Here is a 27993-nt window from a genome sequence, read left to right as displayed (position 1 = left end):
CTCAAATAAAGGTTTTATTATTTATTATTATTATTTATTAGGGCTACCTCTCTTCGGGGCTACCTTTCAAAACATACAATGTACGCTTTTTTAAGTTCACTCAACTTCACTTTAGTGGGAACTCGTTTTAAATAGTGTCTGAATAGCACAACGTGCCTCTGCGCAAGAAAAGTGTATAGTTGTACAACGTCTGGCTGAAACCATCCTAGGATAGCGCCATAAGTTTCCAACTGCAAGATAGGTTTTTTATAACGATAATTAAATATTCATAAATAGTCTGCCCAACAAAGTTCTTTTCGCGTCAAAAGAAAAGAAAAGCTAGTCTCCTGTGTATTTCTGCTAATTAAATCCACTCATAGTGGATCATTAGCATATGGTATGACCTTATTCGAAACATCTCTTAAGGTGACTTTTGATCTTTTGTTATGGCTACACAGTGGGTCATAATGGTCTTTCTTTGAGGTTTAATTAGCTGCAGAAGGAATGCTCTTTATTGAATTTAGTGGTCCTGCATTGGAACAAACCAAACAAACTTCTCATAGCGCTGCGCATCTGGAGACTGAAATAAAAGTTAATTCCGACATCTGAACCCAAATGAGTGAAGGATTACCAATGTCTTGAAAAGCAAATAGAGTGGAACCTTCATTGCCAGAAAATCAAAAAGATCACCACTGACGTAAAACAAAGAACGAACGAAACAACAAAGAGCGTCAAAAACAATATAGAGCAGGAAAACAAAACAAAGAAAAAATATCACAGATTCTTACACCGAGGTAAACCCGAAAATTGCAATGAAATCACGTCAAGACGATAATAAGCGTGTGTTTGAGGGGTTTTCTCCGTCTTATCTGTCATTAGCTTGGGAAAACAAGGCTTAACTACGTGTATTTAATTTTTAGTGACCGCTTAATAGAGGTAACTGAACAATACACAAATCCCCATTGGGATGGCTGAAAGGTAGCCGCGGAAGCATAATAGGGCGGTCGCTTATTATGTATTGAGGGTTTATTTCAATACAGTATTAACTGACAATACCGTCAGTGGCCATTCAATAGGTTGGTACGAAGGAAAATCGCTTAAAAAGCTGATTGGGAAAAAAAAGCCTTTCGGTGTTAATTGAGTAACTCAAAATCCTTTGTTCTTAAACTTTGCAAAACAACAAAAAAATTTAGGAGTTTTCGAACTGTACTAAGGTCGCTGTCATTTTAAAATAAGTTAAGGAGAGTTTGCTTTTCCCTTTCGGCAGGCGCTTTTTTTTTCAAGCAGAATATTAAGCTAAAACACCATTTTAGCTTTCAGTGTTTGTTTGCATACCTTGTGACGGCATTACTTTCAAATTCAGAAACTTTACAATAGTTTTTAGATAGATAAAGGAAAAATTCTCTAGAGAACATCACATGATCCGAAATGGATAACTTATAAACGAAGCTGAAAGCTCTTTTATCAAACAGACGCTCTCATTTTCAAACAAGCAGGTCGACAAGTTGAGGTGCTCTGATTTCCTGAAAGGTTAGTCCATGCACAGTTAAGCCCTTACTGGCCACGCTAGCTACATGTTAGCTTGAGGCAGACCTCGCGGGTGACATTTCTCGCGAGTTGCGCAAACGGAATGCAAAATGCTGCTTTGGACTAGGCTTATTTGTGTTACGTAAACCAAAGGAATTTAAAAGGCGCCGCATATAATGAAGTCTGATTTCAGTAGTCGAGGTTACAAATAATGCGTAGGCTTGTGGCGCAACTGATAGAATAACTGATTTAAGACTTGTGTATCAGAGCAATATTTGGAATATTTAACATCCCCGGGACCGAATCAACTGCAGCGAAGAACGGGCACAATAGAAATGGAGCGCTAGCCTGCGAACAGGCTCCCGAAAGGGGTATCCGCGAGTGAAGCGAGCGGCGAACGCGAGTGAAGCGAGCGGCGAACGCGAGCGAATCGAAGCGAGTGGAAGAGCGGGAGGCCCCGCTCGCGGAAACCCCACTCGGGAGCCTGTTCGCAGGCCAAGGAGCGCAAGTTTTCAAATCTTAACTCCTACATTTTATCGAGAATCGAATAACAATCTCCATGTTCTTTTCTGGTATTTAACCAGTGATATAACATTCTTTTACCGAGTCACATAACATTTTAATTATGGAGAAAGCACGTCTTTTGTGCATTAGGGAAAGGACCCACTGACGTCGGGAAATTTTGGGGAAAATTTTCTCAGTGTATATGCAGCATGCTGCTGTCCAAACAGCGCATGTTGCATCCCCATTTTGTATTCATTGAGAATATTTTGTATTCATTGAGAATATATGTATAACACGATTGCTCATTCAGTAGACTGACTAATTCACTGCTAATTTGAAGAACATGCACACCGGAGTGCCAGTCTCTTCAGAAAAGAGCATTTTTTTTTTTTTTTTTTTTTTTTTTTTTAATATCTTTATTGCCATTTTAACATTGTACAAATGTTACAGTGTAAGAAAAAAAAGGAAAGAAAAAAAAAAGAGCAGACGTAAGTTACAATTAAGTTACGTAGTTTATAATCTGTTACAATTTACATATGAAAATAAAGGTACAGGTACATAGGAAAATAAAGTAAATGAAAAAATATAAATAAATAAAAAGATTTAAAAAAAAAATAAAGAAAAATAAATAAACAAGGAAATGAGCTTACATAAAGTCTTTCCACTTTAATTCGAAATTGTTAATAGTTTTATTTCTAACTGCAATATGTTGTAGAGTATCCAATCTGTTTTTTAGAAAAGGAGGAAAGCCGTCAAAAGGTACATCATCGCAGTCTTGGGTCGTGCAAAAGATATAATACTTAGCTACAAGTGATATGTAATTTAAAATATCTTTTGTTTGTATGGCGTTGTCATGCCAGCCGTAAAGGATATCGCGTTCTGAAAGAGTAATTGTATTTTGTTGTTTTTCGGACCACCACTTTTGAAATGCAGTCCAGAAATTAGAAATTTTAGGACATCAGTAGAGTAGATGAGGCAATGTTTGCGGCTGCGTTTTACATAAATGACAAGTTTCAGAGTCGCATAAATTCATACGAAAAAGCGAATACCTGGTAGGAAGTATATTATGGATGATTTTATATTGAAAGATTTGAAGCTTTGTTTCGATCGTAATTGCAAAAGGGAAGTTGTAAACATTTTTTAGGCTTTCTTTGGAGAAACCATACCGTAGAAGTCTTTGTTCAGCAGTTGGAGGTTGGAAGTAATGATCCATAATAGCTGCATAAACAGAACGGGTGTTAATAATATTGCGTAAAGGGGATATTTGCGACGCATTTTCGTTTTCAAATTGGTCTTTTGCTGCTTTGATTTCGCATCTCCAGCTTGGTGGAATTGCGTTTATTAGACCATAATAAGTTGTGAACGGGATTTTCAGCTGAAAGGTTTGTTGAAATGTGGTATGCGATAAGAAACCGAAATCATCATCAAGCAAGTCACTAATAAAGGTAATGCCGCTTTGGTGCCATTGTTTTAAATAGATCATGTGTTTGTTTATTAAGATGTTTTTATTGTTCCATATAATTTCATTTTGCCGTTTAATATTGTCTTCTGAGATAATATGTTTGTTTTCCTGCCAATGCTTTAGTATCACTTGGTAAAAGGGTGGTGCATTGTTTAGATCAAGTTGCCTTGAATTGTATCTGCAGTTTAATAGGAAAGAAAGGCCGCCATGTTGCCTAAAGAAATGTTCAATGAGAATTTTCCAGGAGGAGGAAGAGTTTTGGTGTATTCTGTTAATCCATGAGATTTTTAGAGCGGTTTCCATTACCTTAAAGTCAATCATTTTTAGGCCGCCTTTGTTTTTTTGTCCTATGACTGTAGTTTTCTTTATTTTGGGAGGTTTACCTTCCCAAATAAAATTAAAAATCATGTTGTTGATCGTGTCAGGCAAGTCCTTTGGTAAACTGAGGTTAGAGCTGTTGAAAATTAATTTGGATAAGGCTAGAGTTTTAACGATATTTATTCTGCCAATTAAAGTCAGTTTCCTATTTTTCCAAATATTCAAAACTTTTTCCATACTTCGCAACTTTTCGTCGAAGTTAAGCTTATCCGCTTTTGTGGTGTCGTAGGAAAAGAAGACGCCTAAAGCGCAGATCGGGTCGACGGGCCATTTGAAATTGAAAGGTGTATCACATCTATTTTTCCATTTGCCGAGCCACATAGCTTCGGTTTTGGTGGAATTGACTTCTAGGCCGGAGACAACCTTAAATTGGTTTAGCAGTTCGAGTAAATGGGGAAGAGATTCTGTATCGCTAAGAAAGACTGTGGTGTCATCTGCATACATGGTGGTTTTTATTTCATGGTTTCTTATTGTAATTCCTTTAATAAGATCGTGATTTTTGATGGCTCTTGCGAGAAGATCAAGACCAATAACAAAAAGAAGGCCTGATATTGGACAGCCTTGTCTCACTCCACGAGTTAAAGAAAAGAAGTGAGAAGCGTGACCATTGTTGAGAATACAGCTAGAAATATTTGAATATACAGTCTTGAACCATTGTAGGAAATCGGGCCCAAAGTTAAAGAGTGTGAGAGCCTTCTCCAGGTAGTTCCACTCAATTGTGTCGAAGGCTTTCCGGAAATCGACAAAAACGGCGATGCCAGGCGAATTTTCTTTATCCAAATGGAACATCAAATCTTGGATCAATCTGATATTTTCTCCAATGTATCGCCCTTTCACATAACCGGTTTGGTCGGGATTTATTATTTTAGGTAATACCCTTTCTAAACGATTAGCCAAAACTTTAGTGAGAATTTTGTAATCAACGTTTAAAAGAGATATTGGTCTTAGGTTCTCAAGGATGGTTTTGTCTTTATTCTTTTTGGGAATAAGCGAAATTATACCTCGTCGTTGGGATATCGACAAGGAACCGTTAAGAAAAGCATAATTAAAACTTTCAACAATTAGAGATTTAAGCTCAGGCCAGAAAAATTTTAAAAATTCAGTCGACAGACCATCGGTACCCGGGGTTTTGGCTGCTGCAAATTCTTTGAGTGCTTTGAAAGCCTCATTTTCTGTAATCAAACCTTCACATAGAGCCTGTTCGTGGTCCGATAAAGCTGAGATGTTGCTGGGATTAAAGAAAACGCCCTCTTCCGGTTTCTTAACATTTTCCGCGTGTTGCGAGGTATATAGCGATTTATAAAATTTACTTTGTTCTTCTAAAATGTCAAACTGGTTAGTTATGACAGAATCGTTCGGTAGCTTCAGTTTAGAGACTAACTTTCTGGAGTGGTTTCTTTTTTCAAGGTTTAAAAAATATTTGTTGTTGCGTTCTCCTTGTTCATGCCATCTTGCGCGACTCCTGATGATGGTGCCGCGAGTTTTAAGTGCCATTTTTTTTTCTAAACGAGCTCGAGTAGAATTAAGTTCACAAATTATTGGCCTGTTGTTTCTATTCTTTTCGGCTTTTGTAAATAATTCGTTGATTTTCTTTTGGAGGAAAACTTCTTCATCTCGTCTTCTTCTTGCTTTGATTTTTGAAAATTTGACAGTAAAACCTCTAATTTCCATTTTGACAAGATCCCATTTTAGGCCTAAGTCTTCAACGTCTCGGTACTTTTCTATGAAGTTTGTTAAGTTTTTGCGCAAGTCAGAAACGTATTGCTTATCTTCAAGAAGGGAAAAGTTAAATTTCCAAAAGCCAGGTCCCTTTTGTTGTTTCAACTCTTCGCTTAATAGATGTAATTGTATCGCAGAATGGTCTGTATTTGGTGCGTACAAAATATCACAAAGAGCAGTTTTGCGAATTCATGGATGACGTTTTCAAGTATTAAATCTGGGCAACATTGCCCAGCCAAATCGGAACATGATGGAAAGCCTTCACCATTTAAATAACGTCCTTTTATAACAATTGACGTTCCTCGATGAGCCGAGTTAACCATGCGTGATAAAAGTTCATAAGATACCGTAATTTGCTCCATGCTGGTAATGGTATTGTCATTCATTCGATTTGACCTGCAAACGCAGAAGGTCCAAGCAAGAAATCTGATAATCTGTATAAGATTTGAACAAAATAAAGCCCATTTCCAGCTTCTTCTATATCTTCGAGGAAAAATAATTAGCTGGATGTTCTTATTGAAATACAAATGTTTTGACTTAACTTTTTTGTTCAAAACTTTGCTCTGATTGTATCAAAATGGTTGCATTGGGAGTTGTCGAATTGTTCTACCGCCATTGTTGTTCTTCGGCAAATCGTTTGTATTATAAGATTAACACGACTTTTGTCACTTTCCATTATTCAGAAAGAAGAGCGAAATCAAGTTGAGTCAAGCGAGTTGAACGGTTTTACGATTCATTTATCCCCTTGTATATGAAAAGAGAAGCAATTCAGTCTTTTACACAGAAAAGATAGATGTCACCGAAAATCGCTTACCGGTAAATTGCGACAATAAAGCAAAACTAAAAGGATGATAACCCTACAACAAGGACATTTCACAATATTTGTCACTAGCGGAATTGTTTCTAGGCAACTAATCATCGGACATTATCAACGATTGTTACCGCAAAAACTTGTTTGTGTACTAAAGCTAATTGGTTCTTGACCTTCCTGACAAAAAATTGGTCAAGCTAGGTTTCCTTCCTGGAATTACTTACTGTCTACCTTTAAGTTGTTTGGGTCAATTGTACTTGGCGATATTTTTCAAACAATACCAGTTGATATCAGTGATCAGCAATTTTCCTCGAAGCCTTGACCTTTACGTTCCCGGATTAGTACTCAAGTAGTCTTTTGAATTCGGTTTGAACAGTAATGTTCAAACCTGGAAAACAACTAAACAATAAGGATATGGAAGTAGGTTGAGCTAGAATTAATGGGTAACACTCTTCTGCTTCAAGTTAGATTGTAGAGTTGTTGTTTGAGCATTGAGAACGATAATCTTTATTTTAAGTTTTAACTGTAAATTCTTGCTACTTATCACGCTTGATTTTATAAAGGAAAGTAGATGTTTGCGATTTTTCCATTGCTGACCCTGTTTTGTTTTGACCAGATGTCGTACGGACGATATGGTACACTGGACGAAAAAATGGATTTACTCAAGTTTGAAAGTTGAGCAAATATGATGCAAATTTGGGCATCTATCTTTGCACTAAATTTGCTCAAGTTGTAAAGTCCATGTAAACACAAATGTTTGTATCTGATGAATTGTTGTGCAAATGTGACGCAAAGATGACATTTGCTCCTTATTTACCTCACTTTTGCTCGCAAGGCAAATTTTTAACTTTCATATTCATTTGTTAAACATTTGCCTTCTGTGTATAAATTACACGTTTACTACTTAATGCAAATTCAAGTAAACACTGTGCAAAATAAATTGTTTGTACTAGGTTTACATCACATTTGCGCGAGATACAAATAAGTAACTTTACGGTCAATTTTCTCGGATTTGCCATACAAGCAAACGTGTACATTTGTTATAGATGTGCGCATGTGTCAAAGAAATAATTTTGCCTCAATTACGCTCACATTTGCCAGGGAGCAAATATGTGAATTAACCAAATATTTGCTACCGAGGCAAATGTTTAAATTCAGTTCACTCAGGAGCCCATGGTTCACTTTTATTCTTCTTAATATTTGCTCTCTTTGGAAAAACAGTTAAGCAAAGTAGCGGGAACGATGAGTGGCGGCTGTATTCGCAGGCTATTCCCCAAGCTTACTATAAAATTTTCAATGATTTTTCACGTATAGATCAGACTTCGACCATCAACAAGGATCCGCCTATAGGCTTGAAATCATCATCTCCCTACCATGAAAACATGACGACCTAACTCCCTTATGTTCTGGCACATATCCCACTTGCGGAGGAAACCTATATATAGTATACTACAGTGGAAGCTCTCCAAGCGAACCCAATAATAGGTGGTCATGCATCTCTAGTTATGGCTGCAATGGTATAACCATACGGGTTTTTGAAATCTTAGTTTTTGAAAATCATTTCTGTAAGCAGGCAGTTATAGTTTTGAATCCTTTTTTCGGCTCATGGGTGGCCATCGACAGGAGCTTCGATGGTTGTCTGTTTACTGCCATTTTCACTATTTAGACAGAAAATTAATCGTTGGGTGTCTCTCCCCACCACCCAGCCATCCCCACCGCCCTACTCTCCCTTGTTTCTTTGGGTCTTATCGGACTGACTTGTGGGCAAGTTATAAGCGTTGATAAGTGTGATGTCATATGCGGTAAGTCCAAGTGTGTATGCCCATTAAATGGGCGTCGATAACTTGAAAGCGAGGCATTTATGCTAGCTCCAAAATTCCCTCTGGTATACGCTGGACACCCAGTATGTGTACAGGACACCACTTGAAATTAGGAATGCGTTCTCCTTCGTCAAACGCAAAAAGATCTGTTCCTGATAATGCCAGGTGCCTCTGCCTAAATTCAAACAGGACAACAAAAAACTGCTGGACAAAGGCCCAACAGTCAGCTCATTTTATATTTCATCTCTATAAAGTAACCACTGCTTGAAAGTGGAGTAAGGGATTTCAAAATGTTTCCATTACAGTAGTTTATGATACTCATGAAGAAAGTGGAAAGCTGAATACCAACAATAACATTCAAATTGTTCAATAATTCGTTTTCATTATTTCAACTGAAGGACTTGATCATTTCAAGAAAAAATAATAAATTCTTGTTTATTCTTATTCTTCGTTGTCACCTTTGGGCTAAAAAACATGGTTTCATCAGTAAATCCTCAACTGTTTTTTTTTTCTATGCGAAGGTTATGTCTATAATAAAAAGGGTTTCAAGAAAATAATAAAATAATTGCTTGCTTATTTATTGTCAATCATGATTGGTATTTACATTGTTATATACAGTTGAACCCCGGTAACTCGAACTCTGAAGGGAAGCGAAAAACAGTTCCAGTTAGCGGGGTTTTCGAATTAACCGAGTAAAAATGACTGAAATGTGGGTCCAAGGGAAATAGAAGCTAGTTCGAGTTAGCAGGGTTGTTCTAGTTATCCGAGTTCGAGTTACCGGGGTTCTACTGTAGTTTTCACTGACTGACTAAAGACGACCACATCTTGACAGTGGGCTTCCTAAAAACGACCACATTTTGAAAACCCAATAGTGGAAACTACAGTAGAACCCCGGTAACTCGAACTCGGATAACTCAAACAACCCCGCTAACTCAAACTAGCTTCTATTTCCCTTGGACCCACTTTTCAGTCATTTTTACTCGGTTAATTCGAAAACCCCGCTAACTCGAACTGTTTTTTGTTTCCCTTCAGAGTTTGAGTAACTGGGGTTCAACTGTATGTAACAAAGATGACTGGTCTTTCCTTTAATGGAATTCTATTGAAATTGTCTTAATTTATTAAAGCATCCACTAAGAGAATGAAATTTTATCTGCTCGGATTCGGTTCTATCATTAACCTGTGAAAAAAGGAGTCATTGTTTACTGATGTAACCAGGTGAGAAACAGGGGTTGTCTAACTGTTTTAAGAGTGATGCTTCTTTAGTGACTTTCAAAACTTTGACGATAGATATTTGTTGAATTGTTTAACAGCAACTAACAGGCCTGGCTATAAAAGATATTGTAGCATTGGCCAGAGACCCCACACTCCTAGTAGCAGTGGTTGGTCATTAGAACTCCTGGGATCTTTTACATGACTGAGGTGTCTTCAGTTTATTTCCGTCAGTGATTTGTCAGCAGAAACCCCAGCATCTTTATTATGGCTGAGCTGGATACTTTGTGCCTGTTGTGATTCATCTTTTGCCAAGGCTGAATAAAAAAGAAATTAAACAATTAACATATCAAGTTTTTCAGGTCTTTTGTTTATTTTATGGCAAGCCTGCAGGACTTGACAAAATACACAAAACAGCTAAAAATAATTATGTCAATTTTGAAAACATGGCCAAAATGCAAAAGACTGTACATGGTAATGATAACCTTATTTGGCATGTTTTCTATATCTGGTATGATGTGATATGTGCCATATCATATCTAATAAACCACAATCTGAAAAAATTCTTTAACTTACAACATATTTGCACAGTATTGATCACAGCTAGACAAATTGTCATCTTAGCAAGACAAAAATTAAAATTGTACAAGGAAATTATATTCTTATCATTGCCTGTGACTGTTTTTCTTTTCTCTGAGATTTTTTTTGCCTCACTGAAAGACTATGACATTAAGAGAAATATGGTGAGTTATTTTTGCTAACCAGTTTTATTTTCACCCACCCAAGGAGTACAATCTTGTCCACAAGTATTGGGATTAATTTCAGAGAAATTATTAACAAATTCCCCGGCCAGTCTAAAAGGAAGCTGTCTACCTACCAAAGTCCTCAAATGCTCCCACCATATGGGGCTTCCCTAGCCTGAGATCTTGGATTGTACAGTTCCAGAAAATATCCATAGTCATTAAAAATTCTCAGGGAGGAAGGGGGACTCAAAAGCCAAATTATTATTTGAAGGAACATAATATGTTCCTTCAAATAATAATTTGAAGGAACATATTTATTTGTTCCTTCAAATAATAATTTGTTCCTTCAAATAATAATTTCCATATTATGGAAATTATCTGGAATTTCCAGAAGAGTGGGAGGGGGGGGGGGGGAATTTACACTGTAACCCAAACAGCCTTCTGTGGGGAGGGTTTTCTCTCCATTTTCAATTGTGTCACAGTATTTTTTCTCGCTATTTTCAAGCATCATGGTCTATTTTTCCCCTTATCATGTGTCACACATAAACTCGTTGCTACCCTCTTAAAGGATTTTTTTTTTTTCAAAGTTATTAGTTAAGCAAACCAATGCAAAGAGAGCATATAAGTGATTAAAGTTCACTCTTTGGGGTACATGAAATCCCCAGACAATGAACAATGAACTACATGTAGTGAGCAGTAAATTTATACTTATTATCAAAAACACAAAAATAGAGGGCTGTGAACAGTCTATACAAACAAACAGAATTTTACATTTCATAAAAACAGCTTGTATTATCGAAGGTGCAGTTAGGTTTTAGTCTGTCAAAAAGCAAGCGGTTCCCATGAGCGAAACTAATTTACTGATCAAATCAGAAAACAATTATTAAACTTGGTTTCCGCAAAATATTGTGATCTGTCAATATTGTGTCCTTCTACATGGAGGGTGCCCCAGCTAACCGAGTTACCCGGCTAGAAGGGATGAACATAGCCCGCCTTAACATGCAGAATTCACAGCCCTTCTACCCGAGTAAAGAACAGTGTCATTGAAGCCTGTTACTGCCTGGGAAAACCATGTACCGGGTACATGTAGATCCAAATGATTGAAGAAAAATATGACTTTTTACTGAATAATTAAGGCTAGCCGTCTTCAAACCCATTATACTTTGATGCGCAAGCTCTTAAAAATTTACTGCGTCTATTTTTGGGGAAACTCAATCAAAATTCAACAGTCTTTGGCCACCAAAATGAAATTAAATTTGTTGTTTCGTGAATAAGGATAATCATTCCTAAGAAAATTTCAGATTATTAAATAAGCTGTTGCTCAAATAAATTTATATTTTCCAGTCAACAGATAAAACTAATTTGAACTAATTTTGGTTAAATAGCACTGTTTTGGTCCAGAATTTATACATGTTATGCCATTAACTTCATATTTAAATTAAGAACACGTGCAAAAACTTATCCCGGCAAGCCAGGATAGCCCAGGCAATTTACATGACAAAGGCTATCCTACCTAGAAGGGTGCCCCGGCAAGTAGACCGAGTGCGCAGGCAAGGCGGGTTTCCCGCCTAGAATGTAATGTGTTTTCAAAAGAAATAGGGGCGGATCCAGGAAATCCTGAAAGGGGGGGAGGGGGGGGGGGTTGTATACCTTAATATTTTTTATGCATGATTAAAAGGGACAGAAGTTACAACAATAGTTAATATTTGTCGTTTTTCTTCTGGCCTCGTCTCGTATATTGAACAATGTAGCGAAGTGGTGGAAGTGAAACAACTACGAATAAAACAATTTTATTCTATTATTTTTATGCAGTTTCAAAGAAATTAAAAATATTCTGCGCAAAGGGGGGGGGGGGGGAGGGGTTGCAACCCCCTCAACCCCTCCCCTGGATCCGCCTGTGAGAAACGTATGAAAAGTTGGCTCGCCAGGGTAGCTGGGTTAGCCGGGTAATGTGGTTAGCCGGGGCACCTGCCTTTCATGTAAATCGGCCCTAAGCTTTAAGATTGTAGGTCGATTTTGTTCAAAATAGCCAGTGGTAAGTCAATAATGATCCAATTGTCATCAGCCTTCGCAACTGGTGTGCCATGATATCAATACTTTGAAGAGATTGTACAAAAAGGTGTTATAAGAAAGATTTAGATGATTTCTTTAAGACTTGCCTGTTCACGACGATGTAAAGTCAGCCATTTTGCTTAGCACTTTCTCACAACATAGAGCAATCGTGCTGTCAAATCTCCCATGGTCGTCGCTTGATCATCCTCAAGTGCAAGCACAATCTTTTTCCCGTTTTCTTCTTTTTCTCAGACCTAGCCTTTCTCTTTCGTTTTCTTCTTTCGTTCTACATCCTCGCCTTTTCCTCTGGTGTATTCTTTCTCCAAAAAGATTCACGTTCATGCTCGATTTTTAAGCTGGAGGCCGACATAATTATTCGTGTTAAAATTCCCGCTTTTTCCCGGCAAAAATCGTGTCAGTGGTAAGGCTTTACGCTAATTTGCTACTTCACTTATTGAACACGAGATGTACCGATTCGTCACCAGGTCCTCCTCCCGTAGTTTGACGTCATTATGCTGTTTTAGCCAATGAAAATGTCAATGGCTGTCACGTGGTGATTATATACCCATTCAAACCGATTCAAACCTAGGAGCGCCATTTTATTTCAGTTTGTCGCTTTTTTTTGTTAGTTCATTCTATTATGGCAACAAAATCACCAAACCAAACAGGCAAACGGGACTCTGAACATGAGGAATGCAAACAGTAATTCACAAGTACACCTCGAGCTTCGCGATCTCAAACGCAGCCATCATCTTCGAGCCCGAACGATCCAACGGCCATGTAGACAGTGAGCAAAACGTCCTCGAGCAACAGCCCATCTTTCACTGACAGTTTAAACCAGGAACGTTCATCGCCCACAGCGACATCCACACCGGTATTTGATGTTATCGAGTATGCCATACAACGGTAAGTAAGACTGCGAGGATCAAACTGCCTACCTAACATACTAACATTCCTCTGAAATAGAGCTTTTATCTTTGCTACTTGGTTGTTTGTCTTATATAAATTCATCCTGGTAATAGGGCTGAGTTTTAATAGTTCAGTTTCTGATATTTGGTCTAAAATCATTCACATGTGATGGAAAAACGCAGATAACTATGGAGCAGGGGACTGATTTGCTATTCTCTTGAGTGTTTACAGATATAATTGGATGACACAAAGTCCTATAATGTACTTATACAAAATAATATAGGATAAATGTTATACCGAGTAAATGCATTGTGTCTATACATGTAATACAGGCATTAAATGCAACCTAAGAATCCTGAAGGTTGGTACATTGCATTTAATATATGCACATGAAAATACAAAACAAAGATACTTAATACAATCTACTGGACACTTTTATCAATAAAAACAACCCACCTGCTAATGAACGGAACAGATAATTTCTCCCCCAAACCAGGCATGCAAACACAAAGATAATAGACAGCGATGACAATTGGAATCTATTACGTTGCAAAAAAGCCTACCATATCAAGCGTTCATCCCTGGTGAAAATCTTTTGAAGATCCTCAAGGATCTTCAAAGATCTTTAAAGATCTGCAAAGGTCCTGTAAAGATCCTCACACACAAGGATCTTTTAAGGATCTTTAAGGATCCTAAAAGATTTTATGAGGATCTTGTGAAGATCTTATAAGGTTCCTGACAAAAATCCATTCAAAGATCTTTGCAAGGATCCTCTAGGATCCTCAAAGATTTCAATAGGATCTTAAAAGGATCCTTTCAAGGATCCTTTGAAGGATCTTTCTTAAGGATCCTCAAAGATTTAATCAGGATCTTACAAGGTTCTTATTAAGATCTTTCCAAGGATCTTACAAAGTTCTTTGTCAGGATCCTTTATATAATCCTCAAGGATCTTAGAAGGATCTTAATAAGTTCTTGAAAGGATCCTTTAAATGATCTTCATCAAGATCCTCAAGGATTTAATGAGGACCTTTAAAGGAACTTAAGAGGATCCTATTAAGGATCCTTCAAAGACCCTTCTAAGAATCCTCAAGGATTTGACAAGGTTCTTTCAAAGTTCTTAGAAGGATCCTTTTAATGATCTTTGTCAGGATCTTTAAAGATCCTCAAGGATTTAATAAGGACCTTTAACGGAACTTAAGAGGATCCTATAAAAGATCCTTCAAAGATCTTTTTCAGGATCCTCAAGAATCCTCAAGGATTCAATGAGGACCTTTTACAAGAATCATAAGAGAATCCCATCAAGAATCTCACTTGATTCGGTCAAACAACAAAATGTTATCTGATTATCTTGTAGTTTGAGTTTGATCTTTATAGAAAGGGTCTAGAAACAAACCGAGAAGCTCGGATCTGCATCTCTTATTGGCTCTTGCTTATTCAGTTTTTCTTATAAAAGCAATACACTTTCCAAAGCAGTCACGTTACCTCTTGCAATGCTGAAGGCTGAATGAAGCGGCGATTACAGTTGCATTCCACGTATCTGACTTTATTTTATATTTAATTTAAGTTTACTTTCTTACACAGAGATAGACGCGACTTCTCAAGTTCCAGCTTGAATATAAATTCACCTCATCTTTCTCGCAATATAAAGTCAATAATTTCCCGATTGTGTGAGAGTAAAATTGCTTGGAATCACCATGCACTTCTTTAAATGATTCCTGAATACGTTCCAGCCTATTTCAGATGGCTAAATGGAGTTAAAATCCAAGTTTGTTTCGTGAAAATCGAACAAAGTCTGAGACACGAGCCGCCATCTTGGATTACTGGGCCCTGGGAACGAGTGGATATATCCCATGATGCAACGCTTTTTGAAAGGCGCCTGAATCTCAACTTACTTTTCAACGGTCGAAGAACAGTTTACAGCGACATGCATGCCTCAGGATTATGATGCCCAAAAAGCAACAAGATCCGGATCTTTTGCCCCTAAGAAAGAATGTAAGTAGACAGAGAATCTTAAGGCTTCTGGAAGTAATAGCCTAAACAAAGCGTTTCGGTTTTGTTTAAAGAATCTGCTCGGTGATCAGATCAGTAACTGTTCAAAACCAGTTCATACATGTACACTGTTCTTTCGCTCTTTAACAGTATTATTTTTAGTGATAGACCTCTCGAGATAGAAAATCATTTTTCTGTTTATATACATAAATGAATAATTTGATATCTGTTAAACAACATACATACAAAACAACATACATGCATGTATGTATGCAGCTTAGCAAGCTTCGATTCTAGAATATGATTAGCGATACAGAAGAGTGCTGAAGAAACAAATACATCTAGTACGCGCGATTATTGTCAGTATTATTTAAATATGAAATAAGCTTCAGCTTCTAAAGGCTTATAATTGTTGTTTTGTGCTTTCTTGTAGGTTTTGATGCGAAAGTGCTAGAAATAGACATTCACCAACAAAGCAATATGTTTAAAAGCTAAGTGAAAGTCATTCACAAACATGAGTGATTGTTAATGCATGTGGCAGGAATAGTAGTTTAAAACTCTCGACTGTTAGTTGTCTATAAACAGTCAATATGTGGTACAAGAAAGAATTCCTGATAAATATCTCAATCTGAATGAGAGAAAACAAATTTCCTGATTACTGAATCTTTCAATTTTTGTTGTTGTTGTTGTTGTTTCTCCATATTTTTACATTTCTCATTGTATAATTTAAAATATTATTGTTTAGTATTGGTAATTTGTTTGCAGTGGTAAATTTTAATAAATTCATTCTTAGTTTTAAATTGAAGCAGGTTTTATGACACGTTTCTGTAATAGTATTTCAATAACTAGTATTTTAATAGCAGTGGAGACATTTTCTCATCCTACCCAGACAACCACTTAAGAATCCATTTAACATATCATCCCACGTCACGTGTAAACTTTTCCTCTCCACTTGTCTTGCAACATCATTGAAAAGAATTGTTGCAGACCACCTGTGTTACAATTTGCGGTGACATATTGCGCAAACATCAAGGCTGTGCTCCAAGAAAAATTACAAGGAGCCCAAAGATTCCAAACTATAAGATCCAGGGTGCCCAGTATAAAGCTTATATGAAAGAAATAAGATTATCTGGTCACCTTAAGACAAAAGTTAGTTGCCTGAGGCAACTGGGTGCCATAAAAGCACAGCCCTGAACATTACTAGAGATCAACTTCGTGTGACTTGTTTCCGCAACTTGCAACACAGTTGGTAATATGTAATAATCAACAATGTTAATCTTAAAGGATCATAGTCAGCCATGCCTTTGTTTTTGTTTACATACCAGAGTTACGGTAAATATATTGTACACATACAGTGTTTTAACAAAAGAGATCACTTACACTGTAAAACTGTTAAAGGTAGTTAAACAGACTTCCAGTAACACAATTTACAGCAAGGTAATAAGATTACCCTGCACCATATCGTTTTCTTAATTTCGATAGCATGGAAAATGGCAGAGGCTGACTAGGGTCCTTTAAGGCTGCAATTTGTATATTTGTTGTTGTTGCTGAAAGGACATAAGTCCAAAATCACCACTTTGGCCGTACAAGATAAAAATTAAAGATGATTTCCAGTCCGCACTGCGCAATCTCTGCCTGCAATGTTTGTGAGTCTCACAAACAGAAGAATGTTTACTAGCAAAAATAAAAATTCTGGGACGAAACTTACCTTACTTACCAGATATCCTTGCAAAACAATAATAACGAGTAAAAGAAGCTCGACGGTATTTCAAACAGACGTTTTAGCTCATTGTGAATTCTTGAACGAAACGATCCGTAATGGCGAACTAAAAAACTTCATGTACGCTATCACCGAAGTGTAACATTTCAACAAATTCAAAACAAAAATGAAAACAAACTCTGAGTCTGCGCAGTACGGACTGGAAATCATCTTTAAGTTCAATATGGCATTATGTTGAAGCTTTTTTGAATTGAAAATTGTCCCAGCATAAAGTAAATTTAAGAGAAGCAACATACAATCAAAATTGTGTTAGTGCATAAAATTAATTCATTTTCAGAATGGAATTTAAAGTCACATAATATGATTTGAAAAAGTAGGGCAGACACGGTCCAGCTACAGTTGGGATTTCGCCCGACATGGACCAAATTTAGACAGCCATTGTCTGATGATTGACTGTTATTTGCAGTCTCCAGTGTTTAAATGTGCTGTGACAAACTGGAAGAAATCATTGCCTATATTACATGTACTTTAATGAAAGCTTAAAAAATGGCTTATTGCAAAAGCAAGAAATGACAAAAGGTACCTTTGTCAGGCTGCAAATATAAAGATATTAACATTTTGCAGAACTTTACTGTAGTTTGCATTGATTTTAAATCAATGAGATGCTTAATTGTAAGACCAGTAACATTTCTTAAAAAATGAGAACAATTTATCTGAGAAATAAAATAAATTTGGAATTATATAAACAGAGATTAGTAAATGAGTGTTAATTGTTTTGCAGGATTTGATAGCGGTGATTAATCAGCTAGCCCCGCTATACGATCCTTTTTAAGTCACTGCAGGGACCCAGTAAGATCCTAACAAGTCAGTGACTGTAATAACATCTTTCGGGTCCTTTTAGTCTGTCGATTCCTTGCTGGATCCAGACAGGAACTTGTCAGGTTCCTGCAAAATTCCTTAAGGATCTTTTAAAATTCTTGCAGGACCATGTAAAGATCCTCAAAGTCCCTGCAAAAAATCCTTAAGGATCTTTTAAAATTCTTGCAGGACCATGCAAAGATCCTCAAAGTCCCTGCAAAAATCCTTAAGGATCTTTGAAAATTCTTGCAGGACCCTGCAAAGATCCTCAAAATCCCTGCAAAGATCCTTAAGGATCTTTGAAAATTCTTGCAGGACCCTGCAAGGTCCCTGCAAAGATCCTTCAGGATCTTAAAGGATCCTTAAGGATCTTAAAGGATCCTTAAGGATCTTGAAGGATCCTTAAGGATCTTTAAAGATCCTGAAGGATCTTTGCAGGGACCTTGCAGGGTCCTGCAAGAATTTTAAAAGATCCTTTAAGATCTTTGAGGATATGGATGAAGATCCTTGCAGATCCTTGTCAAGATCCACAAAGATCCTTGCGCAGATCTTTAAAGATCCTCAAGGATCTTAAAAAGATTTTCACCAGGGATAGCACCATCTTTGAACAACGGTCTAAAAGCAAGCTGGGAATTATGCCTACTTTTTTTACAGTTCCATCTTGTTTTTTATTTTCATGTGCAAATGTACCATCCTTCAGTAAAATCAAAGCTACCTGTTTGTCACCTTAGTCTGAAGATGAAATAGAATTACATGTACATGTATATCGAAATAATTCTATTACACCAACCATTCCTTGCATTTGTTGCCCGTATTTTAGACACAATGCATTTACTTGGTATTACATTTATCCTTGATCTCTTAAAACTACAGTTGAAGCTCTCGTAAGCGGACACCCTCGAGACGCGAAAAAAGTGTCCGCAACTGGAGCTGGCCGCTTACGAGAATGGTTCTCGTAAGCGGCCACTAGAGGTGTAGGGGATAGATGGCCGCTAACGGGAGCTTGCACATGTGCTTGCCCAGCTAACATAATGCTAATATGCGTGTAAGTGGTGTTTCGAAATGTAACCTGATGTAGATGACGACAAAACAAACATTGAAATACGGTACTGTGATTACTGTAAAATCATTGCGACGAACGGCGATGTAAAAATGATTAATAAAAATAAGATTCAAAGTTTGTTACTAGAATTTTCTTTGAGGTGTCCGCTTACGGGAGCTTAAAAACAAAGAAAAAGTCCATGTCGTAATCTCTGAAAGTGTCCGCGGCCGCTTACGGGAATGTCCGCTTACGAGAAAGTAAAAATACAGAGTTTGTATGGGAGTTAAAACGGGGTTTCAAACAAGGCGGCCGTAAGAAGAGCTGTCCGCTTACGAGAGTGTCCATTAAGGGAGCCTCGACTGTATCAGCTATTTTATCATTTTAATTAGAGCAATTTGTTTTAAATTCAAACCCACCGGGGATTCAACATTTAAATAATAGTAGTCAAATGACGGCAACATGCAAATGTGCTGTTGGGCATTTAAGCTGCACACGCCCCAATTTGGCGAATAAACAGGGCTCGCCATAAAAAAACTGATCAGATCTTAGAATTTTGTTAAGTTATAATCAAATGCTTTACCAAGTGTGTAAGCTCCAGAAAATATTCATACTTCCCGCAGGGGTTTCAATAAGTTTTGAAGTAGGCGGCGGACCCTTTTATAGTAGGCGGCTGTGACATGGAGGGGCCGTAAGGCCCCTCCCCTCTAGGGGGGTTTGGGGGCATGCCCCCCGAGAAAATTTTTAAATCTAGAGGCCTGGAAATGCCATTTCCAGCATTCTGGCATCCATTTCAGTACTAATTATTGATTGTGTGGTTCCAGAAAATATCCATACCCCCACCACGGAGGGAATTGGAAATTCCAGAGGGGTTGTCAAGGGCCCAGGAAATTCCGAAGGGGAAGGGGGGTTGCCAGTGAAATTATGTTTCCAGACGGTCAAGTTTGATGCAGTGCCAACTAGTTTCAAAATCGTTTCTTACCTACTTTACAAATGTTTTACATAGCAAAAATAGCACCCTGGGTTCTTGATTCACAATCGTTTTACATTTAAAATGGGTTTTCTTTCTCCTGAAAGCACCCTGAAAGCAAACAATTTCACTGAAATCCTCCATGCTCGTCAGTGGAAGCGGCCGCCATTACTTGTCACCAGTCCCCCGAAACTTGTCACGTGGTTTGACCGAAATGCACTGGTGTCAAGCATTGCTTGTTTCACGTTCGATCGAAGGAAAATCGTCCTTGTTTGTGAAACGTTTCACGTTTATTAGCGATGAAAATAGTGTAATGATGTCAAAAACTCGAGATTTACTTGTTCTTGTTATTTCTGGCTATTTGTTTGTAATTTTCCTGTTAAATTTTGCTTTCTCAGCGAGCATTAGCGATTTTGCGATCACGTCTACGGTGAATGTTATATCAACACTTTTCAAATCCGTGTTCTGATACATTTAGCGGTTTTCCAAAGTGATTGGAATGAAAAGGGATGGATGGTTATACAAAAAGGTAATTTGACAAGTGACTACCAGATATTTTGTCTGTTTTCTTTTGAGGAAAATTCTGTATTTTGCAGACCTCTCAAGTCTCACGATTTTGTCGTGAGACTCATGGTTTTCACTTCAATCTCACAATGAGATTTTATTCCATATTTCATATTTAACAGGTGAGAAATTGTGTGACTCGAGAAACTCAAGGAACTCGAATGAAATTTAATGTTAGTTAATGTTAGAAGGTCTTAGAAAGTAGGCGGCGATGATTTGGAAAGTAGGCGGCGAAATTCGCCGGTTGCCGGCTTCTATTGAAACCCCTGCTTCCCCATAGAGAGGTTGGAAATTTAAGGGAAGGAGAGGATCTCAAAGATCCAAACATTTAAAGCAATGTTTGAAGCTAAATTAAAATTTTTAGACAGGAGGGGAGTCATATGAAAGATCCCTTAGTGGTCCCTTAGTATGGATACAATGTATTTTCTGGAACCACAAATTGACTACTGAGGTTTTTCAGAGAAGAGAAAAAGGGTTTTTTTAGTCACTTGTAAGTTAAATAATATCCTCAAGCTGAAAGGCCATTTAACCAACATTTCCTTTTCCAATACAAAGAATATGGCTTTTTTGCTTGGGCAGGCACCCAAATCAACCTAGATTCAATGAACTTGACAACAATGGCAAATTTAAGCTGGTGTACAAAGTACCAGTTGGCACCATAAAAAGTAAACCCTCTTTTTTCTTCTATCTCACAAAATTAATGTACTACTAGCTCTATCAACTGTTTTGTTAGAAGTACAGTTGCAGAACCTAGTCTGAATTTTTCATTGGTTTAAAAATTTTAATCTCACCAGTATAATTTTAATTGCCTTTGTTGAGTATGCATGGTCACTGATCTCATTGATAAATTGGAAATCTGAAACAACAGTTTGTGGTGTTTATTCAGTGACATCCTAGAAGTTTTATGAACATTAAGTAAGCTCTTGAGAACTCTAACCACAGATGTCTCAGTAGATAACCCACGCCTGCTATTTAATTTTTGTCATAAATATTGTGCAAAAAGGTGCAGATTATACATGCAGTTTTACTGTAACTTTACCCCAAGTCTTTCTCCTTCTTATTTTTGTTTGGAATAGTTTATTTCAAACACTCATGAATACATCTTTTGAATAGTTTAGTGTTGATTAAATCTAAGAATATTTCTCTTTGCCATGTTTGAACAAACTGATTTTTTTGGATTATTATTATTTTGTAGCTGCTATGGGTGTCCATTTTCAGACAAAGTAAAGGCAAAGTGTCATTAACTCAAGAAATGCAGTCAACATCTCTCGAAGGAGCAGAGCGTCCAAAGCCATCTAAATATGGTAATTTTTTTGATTCAACAGTGTTCTAGAATTTTGTACAGTTAAATGCAATTAGTGTATGTGAATACAAAATGTAATTTAAATATTCAGAGTCTATTTAGCTATGGATGCAAGCAGAAGGTTGCTACATGAAAGCGCAAGAAGAAAAACAAGAAGATTAAATTTTTGAATGCAATGCTGTGTATTTTGGTTACATTATTTAAAAAAAAAAAACATTGTAGTTGTTCTAATTCTAGCTGCTACAACTGTAATGTGCATGATATTTTGTGTGCATTCACATTCAAAATACATACCGGTACATGTACAATGATTCATGCATTTTGCATAGCTCTCACAGTTTACTGTCTCTAAATAGATTCTTAGGCCTTTCTGTTTAAAGACTTTAAGAAAGAGTGGTCTTTAGATTGGTATTCTTTTAAACCCACATTTTATTGTCAATTTGTGACTCAAGAGTTACCATTGATAAATAATTTTCTTAAATATATTTTTCTTTTACAGAAAAAGAGGCAGAGGGTAAAAGCTTTCAGTAGAGCAGTCCACATCCTAACAGTAAAGGAAAAAGATCACTACCAGAAATTCATGACTGTGGACTTTATGTTGTCTGAGTATTCCATGCCAGAGATAGAAGAGGAGAGTGGAAACAGAGATGGCTGTGAGAGCCCAGGCTTAGAAAAGAAATTCTTTAGCACCAGCACACTTTAGTGGCGCAGTCCTGCTTTAATGCAGGTTACATGTATGCACACCATTTACTGAAAGGCAGCACATACATTGTAGAAGGACTGCAAAAAGGCATCATTATGTAATCTTGAGCTCCTTTGCACCTGATGGCATTCCTTTGCCCTAGCATAACTGGTACCTTCTGCCCTCCTTTTGTTTAATAATGGGGTGCATCACTGCATTTCTAAAGCTTAAAGGAAAAAAACTAAAATCTCATACTATTTTGTTTTAAACTTTTTGAGAACTTTAATTGTTTAAAATGGAAATTTCAACTATTGAATGGTGATTATTACAGTACTGTTTTCCTGAAAGCTGCATGTACATTGTACTTGATTGAATGCTTCTTTTTTTAATGTTTAGTTGTCTTTTTTTATGCAAAAACCTCATTTTTGTGAACAAGCTACTGTAAGTTAGGCTTTTCATGCTGTCATTGATCTTTCAAATGTGCATTGAACTGTCTGTGACAATGGCTGATTCATGGTAACCAAATGTTCACATACATGCACTAAAACAGTTTACTGATCATAATTACAATATTTCTTATGTAGATGTTTGGGGGAGTTTTATACTTATTGTTTTAAAATGTTTAGCTGTTTGCCTTCTGACAATATTTAAAGATACATGTACTTACCGGCATGTACAAGTATAATATTTTATTCATTTAACAGTTACGAACAGTCAATCAAGAACATTAAGTATGGTAGGCATCTCATGCTTACTGTTCTAAAAAAGTTTTAAGCTGCTTACCATGTGAGAATAGTTATTGATTTTAAGTTAGTGATGACCGGTAAAGAAATAGAAAGCATTGTATATGCCCTTTTTAGGGCCTCTTCACATGAGCCCGGTTTACGAGCTGTCTCAGTTACCAGGACGGATTTTGGCCTCTGTTCATATGGAAAATTTTAGCCCTGTTGACGGGGATAAAATTCAAGAAACGAAGGCAAAATGGCGACACATAAAGTTGCATCTTTCGCGACTATCGTAGCTTTATTGACCCATGTAACTTTATTAATAAAGCTAATTCGCATATTTCTGAAGTGGAAATAGATACAAGGCAAAATTAAACCATTTGGACCGCCCAATTACGAAAAGGAAGCTATTTTCTCAAAAAAAGTTTCGTCCCGGCGACCGGGCTGGAGCGTTCATATGGGAAAATATTCTTCCCGGTTGTCGAGATCTCGGTTGCAGAAACCGAGATATCGGTAACCGGGCTGGCCCACCTTCTCATATGAACACATCCAAAATTTACAAGAAAATAGGAGTAAGCCGAGATCTCGGTAACTGGGCCAGCCCGGTCAACCGGGATCATATGAAGAGGCCCTTAAGACTGTTTCAAAGTGCTTAGCTGTTTTTTTTTCTTTTACTTCTATTTAAAGATATTTATAATATTTCTTTTGATTCCATGGTGCCATGTGACATTGTTGAAATAAATAATTACATAGTGCTTGAAATGTGTGCATGCATTTTGTTTTGTTTATTTTAATCATTCTCTGTTTTCCATTTTCATTTTTCATTATACAAGTAACTAGTGAGAGGGGAAGTTTGCTGGTTTGGCACAACGTTTTAAATGCTTGTTCAAACAAAGGCTTTCGTGATCAGTGAATGTTCACTGGCACTTCTATTTGTAAATAGCATGTAAAGACTAGGCAAATTTACTATTTTGCCCTCCCTTATTTTCTTGCAAATACTGGCCAAATATGGCATTTGACTATATAGCAAACATAACCAAACGAAAGCAAATATGGTATTTCCGTCAGTGCAAATCCTTCCTTTCATGAGGCAAATTTATATATTTGCCTGCTATTTACTGCGAAAGTAAAATTGATTTTTGTTCGTATTTGTCACGCTATAGTAAATGTGTGCAAACATCAAGTTTATTTCATGTCCAAATATCATCAAAGCGAAGTAAACTTCACTTTTGTAAGTATTTGCTATCAATGTAAATGCGGAGCAAAGACGATATTTACTAGATCTTTGCTTTACTTGCAATTTTACAGCAAACACAAAGTTTGACTTGCGTTCAAATATGATCAAAGCTAAGCAAATGTAATATTTTGCAACATATTTGCTACACGTGTAAATCCAACTTTTCGTCTAGCAAATTTAACTATTTACCTCACCTTTACTACAACAGAAAAGCTGTCGCAAATGTACAATTTATCTTTACATTTGCTACCGGTATGAAAACATTGAGTAAATGCGGTATTTACCATATTTGCCTTGTGTGCAAATATAATGCAATCATAATATTTGTTTCTGAGCAAATTTGAGCAGTGTCGTTCAAATATGGTATTTACTTCATATTTGCTTCGATTTTGCTAGGTTGTAAATCCGTTTTTTCGTGCAGTGGTAGTGGCATTTTAGAGAAAAAAAAAACGATATTGACCGGTTGTACACAACTCTGAACTCGAAGGGTTTTTCTTTTAATATGCTGATGTCTAGAACATTCTCCATGTTAACTATCATTTTTTAAAACTGCGTCACGGAAAAAAGTATTTAATACATCCGGCTCAAATTTGTAGCGAAAGTTAATCGTACCATGTACTTTCCATGTTCAGAATTGATGATTTTTATCAGTAGCTCGATCAGAATTGATGAAGCGCTAATGCTAATGAGGCAAATATTGTAAACAAAGAATCACAAATTATTGACCGTACTATGAACTACGGCAAAACCTCCATGCACACACAAATTGCAGGTCCTGCAAAAATTGTTCTGTTTCGTTTGCATTTAATTCGTAATATAAATTTGAACTACAGTTTCCGCTAGCCTGCACCGCCAGGGTTTGTTTGTTTTGCTGTTTGGTCGTTTACCAGGTTTCATTTAGCCCAATCATGACCGCTCACGCTTTTACACGGTAACTTTCTAAAAATATGTTTCTTTATTTTACAGGAAACGTTTCTGACATGGGACGTGTAGCAGTCATTTTTCTTGTGATGTGCCTCGTTGCTGCTTTCCTGCATGAAAGGTTGTAGCCCAACAAAATTCACTGATAAATGGAAAATGAGATAAAGTTTAACCGATATCTGAGAAATAGCCGAATATTTTACTAACTATTTTTAGTTTCTAGCACTCCCCTGTAGAACCTCCTGTTGAGCCCCCCGGCAAAATTTCTTTTCAAGTAAAGGGGGGGGGGGGGGTAATTACAAAAATTGAATACGGTATATATGTAAATCGTAAAGCTGCAACACAAAGTCAGTTGCGTTCCTCTTTTTCCAATCTACTTTTAAAAGTGTTTTCCCGGGAAACAGCCCCAGACCCTTTCCACTTTTCGACAACTGTTTAATAGAGCAACTGAACCATTAGAAATCACTGTGTGTGTGTGTGTGTGTGGGGGGGGGGGGGGGTGAGTGACAATCCAAATGAAAAATATTTGCGACGGAAAAATGTCCCGAAAAATCCTATGAGCAGTTGACAAAAACGAGTCAGAGTCAAATGCTGTCAAATCCTACCTGCGTAAAAGGTGTATTGTAGGTTCATGTGTCTATAACTTAATACAAAATGTAGTTCCATTATCTTAATACAAAAATTTTGCTGGTATTTTTTTTTTTTTCAATTTAGTGAAGCTTGGCGTCGCCGAGGCGCTTCTAATTTGCATAACCGAAACCGCCAGTATCACCAACACCAACAGAACGACCTAAACCACCAGGATGACCAGGCCGTTGCTGATGAAATGAAAACTGAGCGGGAAAGTGACCTGGGAACTAAACTCGAGAATCAGGAACATGATAATTATTATGATTATGATGAATATTATGATGATGTATTCTGATCTGCCATGTGTTAAGCGTTTGCTGTTTGAGTAGTTAAAGCCTCACATGTAGTCCCATACAACTTTCTTGTCTATTTTTTATTTGTATTCATATCGACGAAGAGCACTTGGCCTGTGGATTTATTATTTGTCAATAAATATCTCAAACTTACCTGTGAGTAATAAGTTATTTGCGGTGTACCTGTGAGCCTGAACTAATCCCTCCGTATAGACTTGGTTCGTCCATTCGGCAAAGATGGACGGTTACCGTAGGTGCGTGAAGTAAGTAAGATAAATAAACTTTAGTTACTGATAATGTCAATACCGTGACGAACGCTCAAGTCATGAAAAGGTGAATAATCCGAAAGTGAATGTAAATGTGATTTAAACTCTTTTTCTCTCTCTTGAAAACATAGGGACAAGTTATACGTACTTAAACATAGACCTTCTAATGTTGGTTCATCTTTCTTTTTGCTTTTGAAGTTTATAAATGCTCTCAAAGCTTTAACTTTAAATTAAGGGCCGATTCGCACTAGCGGACAAGTTTGAAATGTCATGACAATTTTCACAAAATCAACTGAAATTGTCGCGACAAGTCAAAGACATCTTGAAGACAACAAAAGATGAAAATATTAGTACAATAGCTTTGCATGTGCTTCTGCCATCCCTGTACATTCCTCAGCACGGCCGTCTTGGGCAAACGTGAAATATGCAGTACCACGCGGTAACAAATTCTAAAGCAATTCGCATTTAAAGTACGCGTGTTCTCATGCAGTGGAATAATTAGTCGTCTCAAGATAAGTTTTTCTTTTCTCATTCTTGCATTGGGCAAACACTTCGCATATAAACATGCTTTGCCCATCGCAGAAAATTTTTCTACTGAATCATGATAGTGGGAGCCACATCACGGTGCATACTACCTCAACAATTTTTGAGTGTGTGGGCCAAACTAGTCCAGTCCCTGAACTCTATCTTCCGCGCGCCTTTTATAGGGGCTGATCGAACCCAGGCGCGAAGAGAGAGTTCAGGATAACTTGCATGCGCATGCGCCAGTTTTTTCCCCAAAATTGGGGGGAAAACCATATTTGGCAGCTCTTTTGAAAACGCGGCGCACAGATGACGAGTTCAACTACGCAACCGTGTACTAAAGCAGGATCACCGGAATAACCTTAAAAAGCCTAGCTTTCCAGTCACTGTCTACTAAAAGCTAACGGCCAAAACAAAAATCGCTATCCGTCAACTATTCCTAGTATTTTGTAGCTGATTGGGATGCAATTGAGCACATCTTTTTTCTTGCATTTATTCGCGCGCTCGGTCGTGTACCTTATGGTTACTTATTTTCGCGGGACTTAATTTTCGCGATTTTCGCGATTTTAAAAAATTCGCGAAATTAAAAACCCGCGAAATTTAATTTTAAAAGTTTTCTATTGTATTTTTTATGTTAATTACGCATTTTTGGCCAAATCGCGAAAATTAAGTCCCGCGAAATATTTCCGTTCCATTTTCGCGAAATTAAGTTACCGCGAAAATAAGTAACAATAAGGTAGTTGATTTCGTCATTTGAGCGAGTATTTTTAACCTAGCGCGCGCGTCCCAAGCAAGTAAAAAAAAAAGTGACTCCAAACTCCTCGCTTCTGATTGGTTTGTTCCGAGCATACGCATGCAAGTTATCCTGGATTCTCTCTTCGCGTGCCTGGGTTCAACCCTTATAAAGGGCGCGTGGAAGAGAGAGTTCATGGAGTTCAAAGAATTGGTGTTTTGTCTATCTGGAAATTATTCATTCATTTCCACGTGAATTTGTTTAAACTGAAAGAAATTATTCTCAAGGGTAACATCACGTGGTCTGAAATGGGACAACAAACAAACGAAGCTAACAAGGTTTATTAATATTGACCCATAAGTGATGTTATTATACATTGTAGTAACTAGCTGTCTTCTCATTGGCTAAGAGCCTACAGCTAATTCTGG

At 37.2% G+C, this 27993-nt stretch overlaps 4 long non-coding RNA genes across 4 annotated transcripts; 2 read left to right on the top strand and 2 right to left on the bottom strand.

Moving 5' to 3' along the window:
- Positions 1–1462: 1462 nt before the first annotated feature.
- On the top strand, positions 1463–26172 carry LOC144643993 (uncharacterized). Its single transcript, XR_013569008.1, has 3 exons — positions 1463–1509; positions 25167–25242; positions 25836–26172. It is a non-coding gene; the product is annotated as an uncharacterized LOC144643993 (long non-coding RNA).
- On the bottom strand, positions 9477–12712 carry LOC144643996 (uncharacterized). Its single transcript, XR_013569011.1, has 2 exons — positions 12312–12712; positions 9477–9726 (listed from the first exon to the last, which is right to left on the bottom strand). It is a non-coding gene; the product is annotated as an uncharacterized LOC144643996 (long non-coding RNA).
- On the top strand, positions 12977–22224 carry LOC144643994 (uncharacterized). The gene is made up of 3 exons (XR_013569009.1): positions 12977–13110; positions 21449–21557; positions 22056–22224. It is a non-coding gene; the product is annotated as an uncharacterized LOC144643994 (long non-coding RNA).
- On the bottom strand, positions 22699–23725 carry LOC144643997 (uncharacterized). Its single transcript, XR_013569012.1, has 2 exons — positions 23603–23725; positions 22699–23101 (listed from the first exon to the last, which is right to left on the bottom strand). It is a non-coding gene; the product is annotated as an uncharacterized LOC144643997 (long non-coding RNA).
- Positions 26173–27993: the final 1821 nt, after the last annotated feature.

Source organism: Oculina patagonica, chromosome 2, assembly GCF_052425735.1.
Source record: "Oculina patagonica isolate OP01 chromosome 2, crgOcupat, whole genome shotgun sequence".
In the NCBI taxonomy this organism is placed as follows: Eukaryota; Metazoa; Cnidaria; class Anthozoa; order Scleractinia; family Oculinidae; genus Oculina; species Oculina patagonica.
This window is presented reverse-complemented; position numbering and strand designations above follow the sequence as displayed.